Raw genomic sequence first — 20,878 nt, 5'->3', positions numbered from 1 at the left:
ACACACTCTTCTTACGAAGAATTCACAAAGCTTCCTATGAATTATCATTTTCCATTTGACAACTTCCCTATGATACAGGAAGGAAAAGTAAAAACAAACATTCTTATTGGTACTGGGGTTTATGTCAAACCATCAAATTATAAGAACGAACTTGTGTGTTCATTACTGCTATTGTGCATGTAATAAACTGCTGCTATTTCACGCTATCATAATAATCTCAAGACGGAAGGACTACTATGAATTTCACTAACATTTATTTACATGAACTGTAATACTTATGTATCCATTGCACTAAAAGTGCTTATAAAAAGTCAACTCTTTTTAAGCCCCTGAAACAATCACGTTACAGGTCCAAAGACACATGAAAAAGTTACCTCAAGGACTGTTTTACCTTAAAAATAGTTTTATGTTTTAATGTAACAAGTATACTACATTATCACCTAGTACTGCTTTAGGAATCCGCAAAAAAATTATGAGTCCTTTACATAGTTTATGCTATTTTTTTCTTATTTCTAAGTTAAAAAACGTATCAAAATATTTTGCATTTGAAGCATTATTACACTATTTTAGTGAATCTTAAAATGATTACATTAAATGAGAAGCCATCCCAACAACAGTCATTTTTGTATTATCCATACCACTGAAAGGAGAAAGAAAAAAATGTGGCTCAAACCAAAATAATTTGTTTAGCTTTGCAACATATGATCTCTTAGGGCAGATCTGTCTTCCTAATTAAGTTTTGTTTGGGCCAATAATGAAATTAATTTGCATTCCTTCAGCTGGACAAGGGAGTGACACACCCTGAAAGTAAATGGATAGCAAAGGAAATTTGGCTTAAGGCACACAAAATTTGGCCATGAATAATGCCCAAGTAACCCATCCCTCTTTCCCAACTGATAATTAACTATTATTTTAGCATTACCTCATGCAAAGCTAGTGAAGCACTGCAACATAAAATAAAACGTAGACTGTAGGGCCGGCCTGGTGGCGCAAGCAGTTAAATGCGCGCGCTCCGCTGCGGTGGTCTGGGGTTCGCCGGTTCGGATCCCGGGTGTGCACCACTGCACGGGTTGTCGAGCCATGCTGTGGCCGCATCCCATATAAAGTAGAGGAAGATGGGCATGGACGTTAGCCCAGGGCCAGTCTCCCTCAGCAAAAAGAGGAGGATTGGCAGATGTTAGCTCAGGGCCGATCTTCCTCACAAAAAAATAAAATAAAATAAAATAAAAGGCAGACTGTATATTCCTTAAGGGCTAATAGGAAATTGGGCAAATGCCCGTGTGTATAATAAATTGAGAACAGAGAGAGAAATAAGAAAATTAACTATGGAGCTAGGCTCCAAAGAAAAAACTGTCAGTAAATGCCACCTTAGCACATCTGGAATGATTAAGTTCACAGAAATGCTCCAAGACTTTTATCTGATCTTCAGTAGAACGTAAATATACCAATTTAACTGTAATTTGCTTCTAGATAGACTTCTCTACCTTTCTTTTTAGAATAATTACTGGGTGATAAGGAGCCCCTATGATAGGATTTTTCTATGAGCCATGCTTAATTCATAGAGGTAGTCAGAGGTGATAGCCACTAGGGATTGAGAAAAATAGGAACAAAAACAAGTTTAAAAAAGAGATATTGACTATAGATTGATTCATAAAAATATCTATTCTTAATAAGCTATTCCAGTTAAATCAAACCCACTTACAAATAAGCTTATTCTCTGAAGCTATTTACAAGGCCAGGTAGAGAAGAAAAACATAAGTTTTACTTCTTTTCTTTCAATTCCCCTTTGCCCTAAACATAATTCTTCATTCCTTATTCCCAGTCCTCTGTGCTGTACTACGCACTAGAAATGTACTTCCAACAGAACGTAAGTGATAAAAAGTATTTCATCTTTAGCTATGCAAACATTAAATGTTAAATTGTCCTAGGCTATGGAAGCAGAACAAAGGTTAATTAAATATCTGGAATAATAGAAGACTATTTAAAGCTATACCCACAAAGCCTATATAGAGAAGAGGTGAGTGCTGATATAAAGAAACTGATGAAGGTCTACTCCCATCTTGAGCACTTTTCCTAGGCATATCACATACATTATCCCATAGGGAAGGAGGGAGGGGAAGGGAGGAAGGAAGGAGGGAAAGAAGGAAGGGAGGGGAGGAGAAAGGAAAGCAGAGGAGAGAAGAGGAGGGGAGGAGACGGGAAGGGAGGAAGTAAGGAAGGAATCAGCAGAAGAAATCTACGTGGCAGTCTTCTAAGAGGCCTAAAAGACAGCAGTAGTTATTATAATAAATGAGAAGGTATTTCAAGAGAGTTCGTCTGACTCATAATAGTCACACCAATCTATCCCTCATAATCAATCCCAATAAATAACCAACTTACTAAGTAATTAACTTTTTAATGTAGAACTTTCTTTCCCAGCATCCAAGATGCTGATGTCCCCATTTAAGCAATACTACTTGTAGCAGTACTGCAGTATGGTAGCAGAATACAAGTGTTTCAGAAGGCAGTTTGGTAAGCAAGAAACCACGTGAAAGGGGGTGGAGAGTCTGGAGGAGTTATTTCATCAAAGTCATGCAAAGCCTAAAAGCACCAATCTCGTCCCAAGAAAAAGCACTATTCTCCAGAGATTGTGTATTTAGTTCCAAAAAACTCATGTCTCTCTTCTTTGAAGATCACACAAACACTACCAACATCTGGCTCTTTGGAGTTCTCTTTTCCACAGTGGAGTTGTCTTTTCCATAGTTGTGACCACACTGCAGTCTTTGCTCCCTGGAGAGGGCATCCCAAACCCTTTGGCATCCTACATAAGCTCTTGGCTTTCCCCAGCAGTGGTTACTGACATCCACTGTGGGAACTCACTAGTTTAATTTTCAGAAGTCAACTTTACAAGACTGAATCCTTTCCCTCTAAGCTCAGGAAAAAGAAAGGATGTCTACTCTTACCACTTTGAAGATTGTACAGAAGGTTCTAGCCAGCACAGTCAGGCAAAAAAAAAAAGAAATAAAAAGCATCCTAACTGGAAAGGAAGGAAGAAGTAAAACTCATGTGCAGATGACATTATTGTCTACATAGAAAATCAAATGGAATCTACCAAAAGTTTCTAGAACTAATAAGTGCGTTTATTAATAAGTAAGGTTACATGTTAAAAGGTCATTATACAAAAATCAATCACATTTCTATATACTAACAGAAAAAGAGATTTTAAAAAATACCATTTAAAATAACATCAAAAATATGAAATACATAGGGGTAAATAGGACAAAATATGTGAAAAATCTGTACACTAAAAACTATAAAATATTTGAGAGAAATTAAAGAAAACCCAAATAAATGAAGAGATATGCATTGTTCATTGGTCAAAAGACTTCATATTGTTAAAATAATATTCTCCAAATCCATCTGTAGATTCAATGCAATCCCAATCAAAATCTCAGTTTTTTGTAGAAACTGACAAGCTGATTTTTAAAATCACGTAGAAACGAAAGGATATAGAATAACCAAAACAACTCTGAAAAAGCAAAAAGTTGGAAGACTAACACCATCTGATTTCAATTATTATATAGCTACAATAATCAAAACAGTGTGGTATTAATGTAAAGACAGACTGAGAGCAGTGGAACGGAATAATGAGTCCAGAAATAAACTCACACATATACAGATAGTTTGTTTTTTACAAAGATATAAAGACACTGCAGTGGGAAAAGGATAGCCTATTCAACAAATGGTGCCAGAATAACTGGATATCACATGAAAAAAAATAAACTTAGATCCATACCTTGTACCATATTAAAAAAAAAAAAAACTTGAAATGGATAATAGACCTAAATATAAACCTAAAACTATAAAGCTTACAGAAGACAATGTCAGAGAAAATCATTGTGAACTTGGGTTAGGCAAAGATTTCTTAGATAAAACACTGAAAGCATAATCCATAAAAGGACAAAATGTTAAATTGGACATCATCAAAATTTAAAACTTGCTACTCTTTGAAAGACACTGTTAAGAGAATGAAAAGAAAAGACACAGACTGAAAGAAAATCTTTACAAAGCATATATCTGATAAAGGACTTGTATCCCAAATATATTTTTAAAAACTCTTAAAATCCAACAATAAGAATAATGTCACACACAATGGCAAAGTAGGAAGCTCTACGAGTTGGTCCCTCCACTCAAAGAACCAGTAAACTGGAAAAAAACAACCAGAATCAACTATCTTGCAACTCTGGAACCTAACTGAACACTTATAACAACCAGAGGAGTGCTCGGTATGAAGGGATGAAGGGAGAGGTTACTGATTCTGGGTAGGAGAACAACATGCGCAAATCAGCTATTGTAGCCCAGTCCTCAGACCCTGCTCCACAATGGGAATAGCAGACTGCAGCAGACTGCATTCCTGGAGCAGCTGCCTGGTACCAGGGCAGGCAGTGTAGACCTTCAAAAATTCAGTGTTAGACATTTTGGATGGTCTAGTGGATCCCTGAAGGACCAGTGCAGATGTTTGTCTTGATTGTGACCTAATTCCATTTACAACAGCATCAGAAAGAATAAAATACTTAGGAATAAATTTAGCCAAAGAAGCACAAGACTTGTACACTGAAAACTACAAAGTGCTGCTGAGAGAAATTAAAGAAGATCTAAATAAATGGAAACACAGCCTGTGTTCATGGATTGACAGAATTAATATTGTCAAGATGACAATACTACCCAAAGCAATCTATAGATTCAATGCAATCCCTATCAAAATCCCAAAGGTATTCTTTGCAAAAATAGAAAAGCCTATCCTAAAATCATATGGAATCACAAGCCAAAACAATCTTAAAAAGAAGAACAAAATTGGATGAGTCACACTTTCTAGAGTCAAAACTTACTACAAAACTACAGTAATCAAAACACTGTGGTACTGGCATAAGGATAGACATATAGATCAATGGAATATAACTAAGAGCCAGAAATGAATCCTGATACATATAGCCAATAGATTTTAACAAGAGCGCCAAGACCATTAAATGCAGGGGGAAAAAATAAACTGTTCAGCAAACGGTGCTGGGAAAACAATATCCACATGCAAAAGAATGAAGTTGGATCCTTCTCTTACACCATATACAAATATAAACTCAAAATGGGGGACCAGCCTGGTGGCACAGTGGTTAAGTGCGCATGCGCCACTGCAGCAGCCCAGGGTTCAGATCCCAGGCGCGCACCAACACACCGCTTGTCAAGTCATGCTGTGGCGGCAGCCCATATAAAATGGAGGTAGATGGGCAAAGACATTAGCCCAGGGCCAGTCTTCCTCAGCAAAAAGAGGAGGATTGGCAACAGATTTAGCTCAGGGCTAATCTTCCTCACAAAAAAAATAAAATAAAATAAATAAACTCAAAATGGATTGAAGACCTAAATAAAAGAGCTAAAACTATCAGACTCTCAGAAGAAAACACAGGGGCAAATATTCATGACATAAGATTTGGCAACAGTTTCTCAGATATGACACTAAAAGTACAAAAAAAGAAAACAGATAAATTGGGCTTCATCAAATTTAAAAGATTTGTGCATCAAAGGACACTAATAAGAGAGTAAAAAGACAGTGCACAGAACGGTAGAAAATATTTGCAAATCATATGTCTTAAAAGGCTTTAATATACAGAATATATAAAGAAGTGCTACAGCTCAACAAAAATAAAAATAAACCCAATTCAAAAATGGGCAAAAGACTTTAACAGACATTTCAACAAAGAAGATATGCAAATGACCATAAGCACATGAAAAGATGCTCAACATCCTTAGTCATTAGAGGAATGCAAATTAAATCCACAAGATACCACATAACACCCACTAGGATGGCTATTATTTTCTTAAAAAAAAAAAACAGAAAATGCTAAGTGTTGACAAAGGTGTGGAGAAATTGGAACCCTTGTGCATGGCTGGTGGGAATATAAAATGGTGCAGCTGCTACAGAAAACAGTTTGGCAGTTCCTCAAAAAGTTAAACGTAGAATTACCACATGATCCAAGAATTATACTCCTACGTATATACCAAAAAGAACTGAAAACAGGGACTCAGACACTTGTACATCAATGTACATAGCAGTGTTATTCACAACAGTTAAAAGATGGAAACAACCTAAGCGTCCATCAACAGATTAGTAGATAAACAAAATGTCACACAGACACATACACACATGAAATACTAGTCAGCCATAAAAAGTAACAAAGTTTTCATACATGATACAACACATGGATAAACTTTGAAAACATTATGCTACGTGAAATAAGCCAAACACAAAATGACAAGTACTGTATGATTCCACTTACATGAAATATCTAGACTGGGGCGGGGGGAGGGGGGATGCAGAGTTATTGTCTAACAAGTTCAGAGTTTTGTTTGGGATAATGAAAAGTTCTGAAAATAGATAATGGTGATGGCTATACAACATTATGAATGCACTCAAAAAATGTAAAATGGTAAATTTTATGTTATGCATATTTTACCACAATTTTTCTTTAAAGCTATTACCATAAAAAGAAAAATCTAGATATGGGGCATGAAATTTTAAGACCAATCGAAAGCATGGCTTAAATAAATTAATGATTCCAAACTTCAACTACAACGGAAAAAGCCCAACAGTAAGAGTCTAATTTTTAAATGGGCAAAAAGATTTCAAACATTCACTCCAAAGAAGAGAAACAGATGGCACATAAAAAGATGCTCAACATCATTAGTCACTAGGAAATGCAAATTAAAGCCACAATGAGATACCACTACACATGTATAGATGGCTAGAATTAAAAAGACTGACCATACCAAATGTTGGCAGGATGTGGAAGAACTGAAATTTTCATATACTGCTGGTGGGAATGTAAAATGGTACTGTCATTTTGGAAGAAAGTTTGGCAGTTTCTAAAAAAGTTAAGCTCACATTTGCCACATAATCCAGCCATTCCACTCCTAGGTATTTCCAGAGAAAAGGAAAAAGACAACCATTCCAAGACCTACACATGGGTGTTCATCGTAGCTTCATTAGTGAAAGAAAAAAACTGGAAACAACCCAGATGTCCATCAACAGATAAATGGATAAACAAATTGTGGTATGTCCAAACAATGCAATACTATTCAGCAAAAATAAGGAATGAACTATTGATACATGCAACAACACAGATAAATCTCAAAATAATTAGGCTAAAAGAAGCAGGCAAAAGAAGAGTACATACAGTATGACTGATGTATATAAAACTTTAGAAAATGTAAACTAATCTACAGTGACAGAAAGCACGTCAGTGGTTGTATGAAGATAGGGTAAGGGGTAAGACGGGAAAGAAGGAATGAAAGGGTGGGATTAAAAATGGGCATAAAGAAACTTTTGGGGGTAATCAAGCGGATGGAGTCAAGGGTAAATACATATGTCAAAACTTACCAAATTGTACACTTTAAATAAGTGTTTATTGTATGTCAATTTTAAATCAATAAAGTGGTTTTTCAAGAAGGAGTCATGGTGAACTAAGGTGGCTCACTTTAAATCCAACGAGTTTAACTGCCAGTCATATAGAGAAAGAAACAGGTACCAGGTTGTTCAATTAGCCACCCCTAGGTCACAGAACTAGTAAGAAGTAACACCAGGATTCAAATCCAGGACTGTGTAGTAACCAAAACCTTTCTCTTTATATTTGTTTTGAAGGAAGAGAAGCATATGAATGGGCAGAGATCCATTCAACAAATATTTATTATATCCCATCCACTTTCTACTCTGGGGATATAGCAGTGAACAAAAGATACAAAAACCATTGCACTTGTGGAGCTTAAACATTCTGGAAATAGATAAGTTATAAACAAACAAAAATGTATGGTATGGGGGCTGGCCCTAGCAGTTAGGTCACGCACTCTGCTTCAGCAGCCCGGAGTTCACAGGTTCGGGTCCTGGGCCCAGACCAGTGCACCACTTGTCAAGCCACGCTGTGGCAGCGTCCCATATAAGGTAGAGGAAAATGGGCATGGGTGTTAGCCCAGGGCCAATCTTCCTCAGCAAAAAGAGGAGGATTGGCGACGGATATTAGCTCAGGGCTAATCTTCCTCACACACAAAAAAAGTATGGTATGTCAGATGATCAAGTAAATGCTAAGGAGAAAAACAGAATGAAGTGCTAAGGAATGGGTGGTTCAATTTTAAAAAGTAGAAATGTTTGAAGGAAAGTACTGAGGAACAATGCAAAAGACACAGTAACTCATGCGAAAAGGACAGGTGAGAATGGAGGTGCTCCTCCAAAATGACTTGGCTGGTCTAAAAATAACATGAAATAGAAACAGTTAAAAAGGGAAAGATAATTGGTACACTGACTTCAACCTACCAAAAAAAAATTTAATTTAGTGCAGTTCACTGGTATATATCTGTTCTGCATAAAGGACAGTTATGCCATTCCCCACAATAGGTCGACTAGAAAATAAGACAGCAAGATAATACAAAAAACTGCAAGAGATAAATATTAAACTACTATGCTAGAGGATATTTAAAAATCTACTATACTAAATCTAAACAAAACCCCCAAAACCTCAAGTGGAAGAAAAGGACTCAAAAAGTTGATATAATAATCACAGCACACAATCTCAATGTGCTGTTTATTTAGCTGGAAAACTGTCATTATGCAGTAGCATAATTACCAAGAATTGTTTCTGCCTGGAAGTACAAAAAATAAGATTAAAAAAAAAAAACCTAGCAACCATACATGCGATCTGAAATATAATAGTATAAGACTAGGGATGCTAAGTCACAAAGCTAGAAAATTAACACAAACCAGGCTCATTAAGCATAATAGATAAACTGAAAATAGGTAATAAAAATAAAGTGATTATTTAAGGCAGAAACAAAGAACCTACAATTTTCTATTGTGATTTGCAAACAGTCTCTCACTGTAACTAACTGCATAAAAGACCAACACTGACAAAATGTTGGGATTCAAAGGGTGAATCTAATCTTCACCTATGGTAGAAAACAGGATAAAGTCCCTACATCACTTCACTTGAAAACCTAACTTCATGCCTCAAGCAGACAAATGTGCCTGAGAATTTGATGAAAGCTGTGGCCACTCCTGGAGAATCATGCAAATAAGTTCACTGATGTCCATGGAAAACAGCCACTGATTTCTAAAAAGATTTCAAGCCTTTAGCACTCTCAATCTTTTTTTTTTTTTTTTTTTGAGTAAGATTAGTCCTGAGCTAAGATCTGTGGCCAATCTTCCTCACAAAAAGAGAAAGATTGGCCCTGGGCTAACATCCGTGCTCATCTTCCTCTACTTTATATATGGGACGCCTGCCACAGCATGGCTTGATAAGTGACGTGTAGGTCCGTGCCTGGGATCCGAACCTGCTAACCCTGGGCCACCAAAGCAGAGCACACAAATTTAATCACTATGCCACAGGGCTAGCCCCACCACTCTCCATCTTTAATGCCTGAGTCAAGCATTCAAAAAATAGGGCTTCGTGGTTCTTTATGGGGAAAACCTCTTCAAACCCTACACTCCACTGGTATTAGTATGAAGCTTCCCAGCACCTGAGAAGGAATTCCTTGATGAATTACTGGGTTTCTTAGGTTGGGAAAGTTAAAAATCATCACTTTCTCGATTCCAACAAATAGTCGGGACATAAAATTTAAAAATTCAAATTCCAAAGGAAGCTAGCCAAATACAAACATCTAATTTCACTCCCTCCTAAAATCTAACCGAAACCACAGTTAAGAAAAAAAATTATTTTTAACACTGTAACCCACAGGATGAAGAAAATGGCTAAGGAAACAAAACCTAAATAACTTTAAAAGCTGAAAAACAGATGCGCAAGTCTGAGAAAACCAAACTCATACCAATAGTAGAAAGAACCAACCCAATTTACATCGCAAAATCCTTAACAGGCTCAAGAATTAGCAATAACGGGTAACTCTGGAAGTGGCAGGAAGGAAGCAGGGAGTTCAAAGGAAGTGCTAAAATAAGAAAAGACTGACTTTAAATTGTCCAGACATCATTTAGATCATTAAATTCAAATCTTTCAATCTATATCTCAGTGTATCCCCTTTCCTCCACTCAGGAAAATGACTGGAAGTTTATTCTCTGAAAGAGTAAATGGATCTTTACTCTGGATTGGGTGACACCAGGCACATCTGGTAGACCGGGGATGAATACAAAAAACAGGAGGATTATGTGAACATACACAGAAAAAACTCCAGCCATCTTCCAACTCCAGGCTCTCAGAACTCTGGTATCCAAGGCTTATATCCTTCAGGCCTTCTCATACTATCCATTTAGAGTTAATGGAAAGGGCCCCCAAGGACCCAATATATTGGATGAAAATAAACCCACACTAAGGAACATATTGAGAAATCTGTGAACATATCGTGAAATCCCAGAACCCTGGGAGCAGAATAACGGTTCTATTAATAAGCTTCCAAATAGAATAACAGATTGTACCCAAAAGATCAGGAATCACAGACTTTTTAATACTAACACTGCAAGCCAGAAGACAATGGTACAATACCTTGAAAATGCTGAAAGAAAATGATTTCTAACTCAGCATTCTATACCTAGCTAAACTATTAATAAAGAGGATAAAATGAAGACATTTTCAGACATGCAGGTATCTTATACACCATAGAAAAAATGTAAACTGAAAACAATTTGGCATTATCTTCTCAAATTGGACTGTGCACATGCTAGAACTCAGCAATTCCTCTCCTACTCACATACTCTAAAAAAAAATACACATGTATGCCAGGAGGCAACACAAGGAGGTTCAGAGCAGCACTGTTCTTAGTAACAAAAGAGAAGGAAAAAAATATTAACTGACAGAAGAATAGATTAATGAAGTACAATATATTAGAGCTGCACACAACACTGTTGAATCTTAGACTTAACATTTTTTATTTTTAAAATTATAAGTTGGAATTTTTTTCAGTGTATAGTTCTATGAATCTTAGCACATGCATACATTTGTGTCACCATCACCACAAACAACATTCAGAACAGTTCCATCACCCAAAAAAAAAAACTCCCTCATGCTATCCCTTTAGAGTTGTACTTTTCCCCATCTCTACCAATGGCAATCACTAATCTGTTCTCCACCACTATAGTTTTATCTTTTGGGAAACGTCATAAAAATGCAATCATATCGTATGCAACCTTTTTGACTGACTTCTTTCACTCAGCATAACTCCTTTGAGTAGCTGCATGTATCAACAGTTCATTCTTTTTAATTGAGTAGTATGCCTTTCTATGGACATACCACACTTTGTCAATTCACCCAAGTCCGAAACTGACTGGGTGATGCAGATATGAACAGATTCGATACCAATGGCTCAGCTCACTGACCACTGGTACGCCTTCTTTTCTAAAGGCTCTGTTCAAATCTTCTGCCCATTCTTTTATTGTATTATTACTGAGTTTTGAGATTACAAGTCATTTGCCATATAAATGTTTTGCAAACATTTTCTCCAGGACTGTGGTTGCCTTTTAGTTTTCTTTACTGTGTCTCTCAAAAAGCAAAAGTTTTTAATTTTGATTAAGTACATTTCACCAAATTTCTTTCCTTTTACAGTTTGTGCCTATAGTGTCCTTTTTAGGAAATCTTTGTCTATCCCAACATCACAAAGATATTCTTCCTTATTTTCTTCTAGAAATTTAATAGTTTTAGCTCTGATACATTTTAAGTTAATTTTGCCTTGAGAAAAGGTTGAGGTTGTTTTTCATACAGAAATCCAGATGTTCCCACATCATTTGTTGAAAAGACTGTCCACTCCACCATGAACTGACTTGGCACATTTGCCAAAATCAACTGAGAATATAAGCATGGATCTAGTTCTGGATTCTATCCAATTTCATTAATCTATATGTCTATACTTATGACAATACTACATTTTCTTAATTATAGTAGCTTGATAGTCAAAGTCTTCAAATCAGGTATTCTAAGTCCTACAATGTTATTTTTCTTTTTCAAGATTGTTTTTACTATTCTATGTCCATTGCCTTTCCATATAAATTTTAAAATCAGGGGACCAGTCCGGTGGCATAGTGGTTAAGTTCATGCACTCTGCTTCGGCGGCCCAGGGTTCCCAGGTTCGGATGCCGGGCGCGGACCTACACACCACTCATCAAGCCATGCTGTGGCAGCATCCCACATACAAAATAGAGGAAGATGAGCACAGATGTTAGCTCAGGGCTAATCCTCCTCAGCAAAAAGAGGAAGATTGGCAACAGATGTTAGCTCAGGGGCCAATCTTCCTCACACAAAAAAAACAAATTTTAAAATGAGCTTCTCAATTTCTTCAAAAAAAGTCTCCTAAATTTCGACTGGGATTGCACTGAATCTACATATCAATTTGAAGAGAACTGCTATCTTGGAGATCTCCTGGAGAGAACACCACTCAGTCTTCCAATGAACAAAATTTGTCTCTCCATCTGTTAAAGTTTTCTTTAATATCACTTTGCAATATACTTTTTAGCTTGCATGTCTTGCATGTCATTGTTTATTTTGTTCCTAGGTATTTGTAATGCTATTAAATACAAATGGAGTTGTTTTATAATTCCATCTATAATTGTCCACTAACATAAAAATATTACTGATTTTGTACATTGACCTTATGGCCTGTGGCCTTATTAAATTCAGCTATTAGTTCTAGTAGCTTTTCTTTCCTAGATTCCTTAGGGAATTCTACATACACAATCATGTTTGCATTTAAAAGAGTTTTAGCTTTTCCTTTCCAATCTTTATAAACTTTTATTTTTTTACTGTTGTATTGCACTGGCTAGTACCACCAGTACAATACTGAATAGCAGGGAGAAGGGACACTGTTGCCTGTGTCTGATCTTAGGGGGAAAGAGTTTAGGGTTTCACCATTATGTATGATGTCAGATTTAGACTTTTGTAGATCACGATCTTAGGTGGAAAACACTGAGCCAGTCACAATAGAGTATATTAGGCATAGGATTTTCATAGATGCCCCTTAATCAGATTGCAAAACTATCTTTTCTTCTCAGTTTCTTGAGAGTTTTTATCATGAATGGATGTTTAATTTTGTCAAATGTATTTTCCGCATTTACAGAAATTGTGATTTTTCTTATTTATCCTATTAAGATAGTAAATTAAATTGTAAGATTTTCTATTGTTTTTTTTTAATTTTTTGTTTATTGCAGTAAGATTGCTTTATAACATTGTAAAACATTTCAGGTGTACATCATTATACTTCTATTTCTGCATAGATTACATCATGTTCACCCCAAAATACTAATTACAACCCATCACCACACACATGTGCCGAATTATCCCTTTCACCCTCCTCCCTCCCCCCTTTCCCTCTGGTAACCACCAATCCAATCTCTGTCTCTATGTGTTTGTTTATTGTTGTTATTATCTACTACTTAATGAAGGAAATCATAAGGTATTTAACCTTCTCCCTCTGACTTATTTCACTTTGCATTATACCCTCAATGTCCATCCATGTTGTCACAAATGTCTGGATTTCATCGTTTCTTATGGCTGAGTAGTATTCCATTGTGTATATATACCACATCTTCTTTATCCATTCGTCCCTTGATGGGCACTTAGATTGCTTCCAAGTCTTGGCTATTGTGAATAACGCTGCAATGAACTCAGGGGTGCATGTTCCTTTACAAATTGGTGTTTTCAAGTTCTTTGGATATATACCCAACAGTGGAATAGCTGGATCATATGGTAGTTCTATCCTTGATTTTTTGAGGAATCTCCATACTGTTTTCCATAGTGGTTGCACCAGTTTGCACTCCCACCAGCAGTGTACGAGAGTTCCCTTCTCTCCACATCCTCTCCAACATGTTATTTCCTGTCTTGTTAATTATAGCCATTCTGACAGACGAGAGGTGATATCTCATTGTAGTTTTGATTTGCATTTCCCTCATAGTTAGTGAATTTGAACATCTTTTCATGTGTCTGTTGGCCATCTGTATATCTTCTTTGGAGAAATGCCTGTTCAGGTCTTTTGCCCATTTTTTAATTGGGTTGTTAGTTTTTTTGTTGTTGAGATGCATGAGTTCTTTATATATTTTGGAGATTAAGCCCTTATCAGATGTATGGTTTGCAAATATCTTCTCCCAATTGTTAGGTTGTCTTTTCGTTTTGTTGATGGTTTCCTTTGCTGTACAGAAGCTTTTTAGTTTGATGTAGTCCCATTTGTTTATTTTTTCTATTGTTTCTCTTGCCCGGTCAGACATGGTGCTTGAAAAGATGTTGCTAAGACGGATGTCAAAGAGCGTACTGCCTAGTTTTCTTCTAGAAGTTTCATAGTTTCAGGTCTTACATTCAAGTCTTTAATCCATTTGGAGTTAATCTTTGAGTATGGTGTAAGGTAAGGGTCTACTTTCATTTTTTTGCATATGGCTATCCAGTTTTCCCAACACCATTTGTTGAAAAGACTTTCTTTTCCCCATTGTATGTTCTTGGCTCCTTTGTCAAAGATTAGCTGTCCGTAGATGTGTGGGTTTATTTCTGGGATTTCGATTCTATTCCATTGATCTGTGTGTCTGTTTTTGTGCCAGTACCATGCTGTTTTGGTTACTATAACTTTGTAGTATATTTTGAAATCAGGGAGTGTGATACCTCCAGCTTTCTTCTTTTTTCTCAGGATTCTTTTACCTATTCGGGTTCTTTTGTTGTTCCATATAAGTTTTAGGATTCTTTGTTCTATTTCTGTGAAAAATGTTGTTGGAACTTTGATAGGGATTGCAGTGAATCTATAGACTGCTTTAGGAAGTATGGACATCTTAACTATGTTAATTCTTCCAATCCAAGAGCACAGAATATCTTTCCATTTCTTTGTGTCTTCTTCAATTTCTTTCAGAAATGTTTTATAGTTTTCGGTGTACAGATCTTTCACCTCTTTGGTTAAGTTTATTCCTAGGTATTTTATTCTTTTTGTTGTAATTGTAAATGGGATTGTATTCTTAATTCTCTTTCTGCTACTTCGTTGTTAGTGTACAGAAGAGTGCAACTGATTTTTGTGTGTTGATTTTGTATCCTGCAACTTTACCATATTCGTTTATTACTTCTAAAAGTTTTCTGGTGGATTCTTTAGGATTTTCTATATATAAAATCATGTCATCTGCAAATAGTGACAGTTTCACTTCTTCCTTTCCAATTTGGATCCCTTTTATTTCTTTCTCTTGCCTGATGGCTCTGGTTAGGACTTCCATTACTATGTTAAATAGGAGTGGTGACAGCGGGCATCCTTGTCTGGTTCCTGTTCTTAGAGGGATAGCTTTCAGTTTTTCACCATTGAGGATGATATTAGCGGTGGGTTTGTCATATATGGTCTTTACTATGTTGAGGTACTTTCCTTCTATACCCATTTTATTCAGAGTTTTTATCATAAATGGATGCTGTATCTTGTCAAATGCTTTCTCTGCATCTATTGAGAGGATCATGTGATTTTCATTTTTCATTTTATTAATGTGGTGTATTACGTTGATTGATTTGCAAATGTTAAACCATCCCTGCACACCTGGAATAAATCCCACTTGATCATGGTGTATAATCTTTTTAACGTATTGTTGTATGCGATTTGCTAGTATTTTCTTGAGGATTTTTGCATCGATGTTGATCAGTGATATTGACCTGTAATTTTCTTTTTTTGTGTTGTCCTTGTCTGGTTTTGGTATCAGGCTAATGTCGGCTTCGTAGAATGAGTTAGGGAGCTTCCCCCCCTCCTAAATTTTTTGGAGGAGTTTGAGAAGGACAGGTATTAAGTCTTCTTTGAATGTTTGGTAGAATTGACCAGGGAAGCCGTCTGGTCCTGGACTTTTATTTTTGGGGAGGTTTGTGATTACTGTTTCCATCTCCTTACTGGTGATTGGTCTATTCAAATTCTCTACTTCTTCTTGATCCAGTTTTGGAAGGTTGTATGATTCTAAGAATTTATCCATTTCTTCCAGATTGTCGACTTGGTTGGTATATAGCTTTTCATAGTATTCTCTTTTAATCTTTTGTATTTCTGAGGTGTCTGTTGTAACCTCGCCTCTTTCATTTCTGATTTTACTTATTTGTGCCTTCTCTCTTTTTTTCTTGGTGAGTCTAGCTAAAGGTCTGTCCATTTTGTTTATCTTTTCAAAGAACCAGCTCTTGGTTTTATTAATTTTTTCTATTGTTTTTTTGGTCTCTATTTCATTTATTTCTGCTCTGATTTTTATTATTTCCCTTCTTCTACTGATTTGGGGCTTTGTTTGTTCTTCTTTTTCCAGTTCCTTTAGGTGCATTGTTAGATTGATTATTTGAGATTTTTCTTGTTTCTTGAGATAGGCCTGTATTGCTATAAACTTCCCTCTTAGAACCGCTTTTGCTGTATCCCATAAGATCTGGCATGTCGTATTTTCATTTTCATTTGTCTCCAGGTATTTTTTGATTTCTTCTTTGATTTCTTCGTTAACCCAGTCGTTGTTCAGTAGCATCTTGTTTAATCTCCACATATTTGTGGCTTTTCTGATTTTCTTCCTATAGTTGATTTCTAGTTTCATACCGTTGTGGTCAGAAAAGATCCTTGGTATTATTTCAATCTTCTTAAATTTATGGAGACTCGTTTTGTGGCCTAACATGTGACCAAGCCTGGAGAATGTTCCATGTGCATTTGAAAAGAACGTGTATTCTTCGGTTTTTGGATGGAATGCTCTCTATATATCTACTAGGTCCATCTGTTCTAGTGTATCGTTTAAGGCCAATGTTTCCTTATTGATCTTCTGTTTGGATGATCTATCTGTTGGTGTAAGTTTAATGTTAAAGTCCCCTACTATTATTGCATTAATGTCTATTTCGCTTTTTATGTCTGTTAATAAATGCTTTATATATTTAGGTGCACCTACATTGGGTGCATAGATATTTACAAGTGTTATATCCTCTTGTTGGATTGTTCCCTTGATCATTATGTAATGCCCTTCTTTGTCTCTTCTTATAGTTTTTGTTTTACTCTATTTTGTCTGATATGAGTACTGCTACCCCAGCTTTCTTTTCATTGCCATTTGCATGGAGTATCTTTTTCCATCCCTTCACTTTCAGTTTGTTAGTGTCTTTAGGTCTGAAGTGCGTCTCTTGTATGCAGCATATATATGGGTCTTGTTTTTTTATCCAATCAGCCACCCTGTGCCTTTTAATTGGAGCATTTAGTCCAATGACGTTTAAGGTAGCTATTGATAAGTATGTACTTACTGCCATTTTTTAACTTTTTTTTTCCCTCAGTGTTTTAGTAGTCCTTCTCTGTTCCTTTCTTCTTCTATACAGAATTGATGGTCACTTTAGTTTGACCTCTGTCTGAAAGCTGTACTCTTTAACTCCCCTCCTCCCTCATGTTTTTGATATCATGTCTAACCTCTTTTTTGTGCATTTGTATCCATTACGTTCTTATCATGGAAATAGATAATTTTTCCTATTTGTGGTCTTCTCTTTTCCCCTTAAATCAGTCCCTTTAACATTTCTTGTAGCACTGGTTTCTTGGGGACAAACTCCTTTAATTTTTGCTTGTCTGGGAAATTTCTGATCTCTCCTTCCATTTTGAATGATAACCTTGCTGGGTAGAGTATTCTTGGCTGTAAGTTTTTTCCTTTTAGCACTTTAAATATATCGTGCCATTCTCTTCTAGCCTGTAAGGTTTCTGCTGAGAAGTCAGCTGATAGCCTTATGGGGTTTCCTTTGTATGTAACTTGACATTCTCTTGCGGCTTTTAGGATTCTCTCTTTATCTTTAATTCTGGACATTTTGATTATGATGTGTCTTGGTGTGGGCCTCTTTGGGTTTATCTTGTTTGGGGCTCTCTGTGCTTCCTGTACCTGGATGTCTGTTCCCTTCCTTAGATTAGGGAAGTTTTCATCTATTATTTCTTGAAATAGATTCTCTGCCCCCTTGTCTCACTCTACTCCTTCCGGGACACCTATAACACGGATGTTAGTGTGCTTGATGTTGTCCCAGAGGTCCCTCAGACTGTCCTCACTCTTTTTAATTCTTTTCTCTTTTACCTGTTCAGCTTGGGTAATTTCTTCTAGTCTTTCATCCAGCTCACAGATCCGTTCTTCTGTATCCTCTACTCTGCTTTTGAGTCCCTCTAGTGAATTTTTCATTTCCAGTATTGTATTCTTCATTTCTGATTGGTTCTTTTTTATATCTTCCATTTCTTTGTTGACATTCTCACTGAGTTCATCTATTCTTCTCCCAAGATCAGTGAGCATCCTTAACACTCTTTGTTTGAACTCTCTGTCAGGTAGGTTGCTCATTTCTGTTTCACTTAACTCCTTTTCTGGGGTTTTGTCTTGTTCCCTTACTTGGAATGTATTCTTTTGCCTCCTCATTTTGCCTCTTTCCCTGTCCTTGTGTCTACGTATTAGGTAGGTCAGCTACGTCTTCTGCTCTTGTATAGGTGACCTTATGTAAGTGATGCCTTAGGAGGCTTCCAGTGTGCTTCCCTCAGTTCTCAATGTTCCAGGGGTGACCCCTATGTGGGCTACATGTGTCCTTCTGTTGTGGCCTGTTTGCTCTCCCTGTAGGCGCCCAGGGAGGCTGAGTTATGCTCCTGGCCAGCTGTTGTAATGCTCAGCTGCTTGTAGTTGTCGTGGGCCCTTCAGTCTCTTTATCAGGTGTGGGGAGTCCCAGTACAGTTGGCTGCAAGTTCTAATACCACATTTGTGTTGCAGTATTTCTTTTAAGTGAGTAGGCCCCCACCGTGGCAGGTTGTTAGGCTCAGGGCCTTACAACTGCTGTAAGCCTCTAGCCTATTAGGTGTCTTGTCAGCTCTCTGAAGATTGCAGCTGGGTGGGGCTGGCCTCAGGCACAGGAGCACCCAATTGTTTCAGGCTTTGGAAGGTGGGGCAAACCCCCTATGTGGGTCTTTGAGAAACACAAGTCTTCTGCAGCTGACAATCCCTGCCGCCCTAGGTCCACACACACAGTCAACGCAGTCCTGCCCCATGTGCGCGCCCCAACCTCCCGAAGCGGACCCAGTCTCTCCACAGTGGGAGCCCCACACACTCCGCCACCGCCCCACACTCTCCACCCGCTCCTTGTGCACACCCTGCCCCGCATAAGTCAGCTCAGTTGCCAGGCTGCAGAGAATCCAGTCACCAATCTATGCAGGCCCACCAGCTGCCTGAGGGCTTGTTGTTGGGTGGGGCCAGTCTCTAGGGTGGGCTGCCTGCCCTGGCTGAGCTGGATTAAATCGGTGCTCTAGCTGGTCAGGCAGACCCTTGGCTAGCAGGCCCCAGGGAGAACTCCAATGGCGTCTGTGTCAGCACGCCCACACCAGGCCACAACAATGGCCGCCGCCAATGTCCCAGTCCCTGGAGAGGTCTCACCTCTCACCGAGATGCACTCAGGGCCTATTAGGTGAGTCTCTTTTCACCACAGCACTGTGCACCTTTCTTTCTGGTGTTAGGATGCTTTCTGAAACGGGTGAGTTTGCGCACGGGCCCTTTAAGAGCCGGTTTTAGTTTCTTTGTGAACCAGCTTGTCTTGGGGTACTCCCCAATGTTTTATTATACCACTGGTCTCGATTGTGCTGGGTCCACAAAATGCCCACAGTGGGGGCGCTCCCCGGCTCAGGGCCCCGCGCCTCCAGGGAGGGCTGTGTACCTGTGCGCTGCTCCCGGGCGGCCGTGAAGCTGGCAGCTTGTGAAGGCAGCGTTTTTCCTCTCCAGAGGGGAGTCTCTGCCTCTTCTACCTCAGTTAGGATTGTCCGTTGTTGCAGGAGTTCCTCTTATCCAGTTTTCAGTTCTGTCTCAGGGGTAATTTTTCCACAAGTAGTTGTAAATTGGCTGTGTCCATGGGAGGAGGTGAGTTCCAAGTCGGCTTACGCCGCCATCTTGAGTTCACCCCCTGAGATTTTCTAATGTTAAACCAACTTCATAGTCCCAGGATAAAGTCTAATTGTTCATGACATACTATCCTTTTCACATACCACTGCATTCAGTTTGATAAAACTGTATTAAGGATTTTTGTGCCAATGTTCATGATGGGTTTTGGTCTATAGTTCTCTTGCCTTGTATAATGTTTGTCTTATTTTGGTATCAGGGTAATATCAGTATCAAATAATAAGTTGGGAAGTGTTCCTTCTATTCTCTGAAAGAGTCTGTTTAGGATTGGTAGCATTTCTTCCTAAAATGCTTTACATAATTCAACACTGAAACCATCTGGGCCTGGAGTTTTCTTTGTGGAACAGTTTGTAATTACAAATTCCATTTCTTTAGTAGATATAGGGATATTATAGTTTCCTATTATTCCTTGAGTCACTTTTGTTATTTTGTGTATTTCAAAGAATCTTCCCATTTCACCTAGGTTCATGGGCATAAAAAATTCATGGGCATAAAATTTATAATATTCCCTTATTATCTTTTTAATGTCTGTGGGATCTGCAGTGACACACTCTCTTTTGTTCCTCATATTGCTAATTGCTGTCTCCACTCTTTTCTTCTAAATCAATCTATCAGATTATCAATTTTCTCTATTCAATATACAAGCTTTCATTTCCATTGACCTCCTCTTTTGTTTTTCTGTTTCTATCTTTATTCTTTCTTTACTTTTACTTACTTGGACTTAATTTGCCATTCCTTTTCCTACCTACCTAAAGTGGAAACTCAGATCATTGATTTTAGATCTCTCTTGTTTTCTAATAGAGGCACTTAAAGCTGTATGTTACTCGCTAAGCACTGCTTCGGCTGCAACCTACAAATTTTGATATGTGGTATTTTATTATCATTCAGTTCCAAATATTCCCTGACTTCACTTGTGATCTCATGTTTGATTATGAATTATTGAGGAGTGTTTTAATTTCCAAATGTTTGAGATTTTCCTAGTTAATATGTTATTGATATCTAACTTAATTCTGTTGTCAGAGAGCATACTCTGTGATT

General features: G+C 37.6%; 1 protein-coding gene across 1 annotated transcript in view; it reads right to left on the bottom strand.

Annotated features, from left to right (window-relative positions):
• Positions 1-20,878, bottom strand: part of DOCK3 (dedicator of cytokinesis 3) — a 460,033-nt gene that overhangs the window by 365,133 nt on the left and 74,022 nt on the right. The window lies entirely within an intron of this gene.

Source organism: Diceros bicornis, chromosome 2 (genome assembly GCF_020826845.1).
Source record: "Diceros bicornis minor isolate mBicDic1 chromosome 2, mDicBic1.mat.cur, whole genome shotgun sequence".
Classification (NCBI taxonomy): domain Eukaryota; kingdom Metazoa; phylum Chordata; class Mammalia; order Perissodactyla; family Rhinocerotidae; genus Diceros; species Diceros bicornis.
Note: the sequence above shows the minus strand (reverse complement) of the source record. Positions and strands in the feature narration are given on the sequence as shown.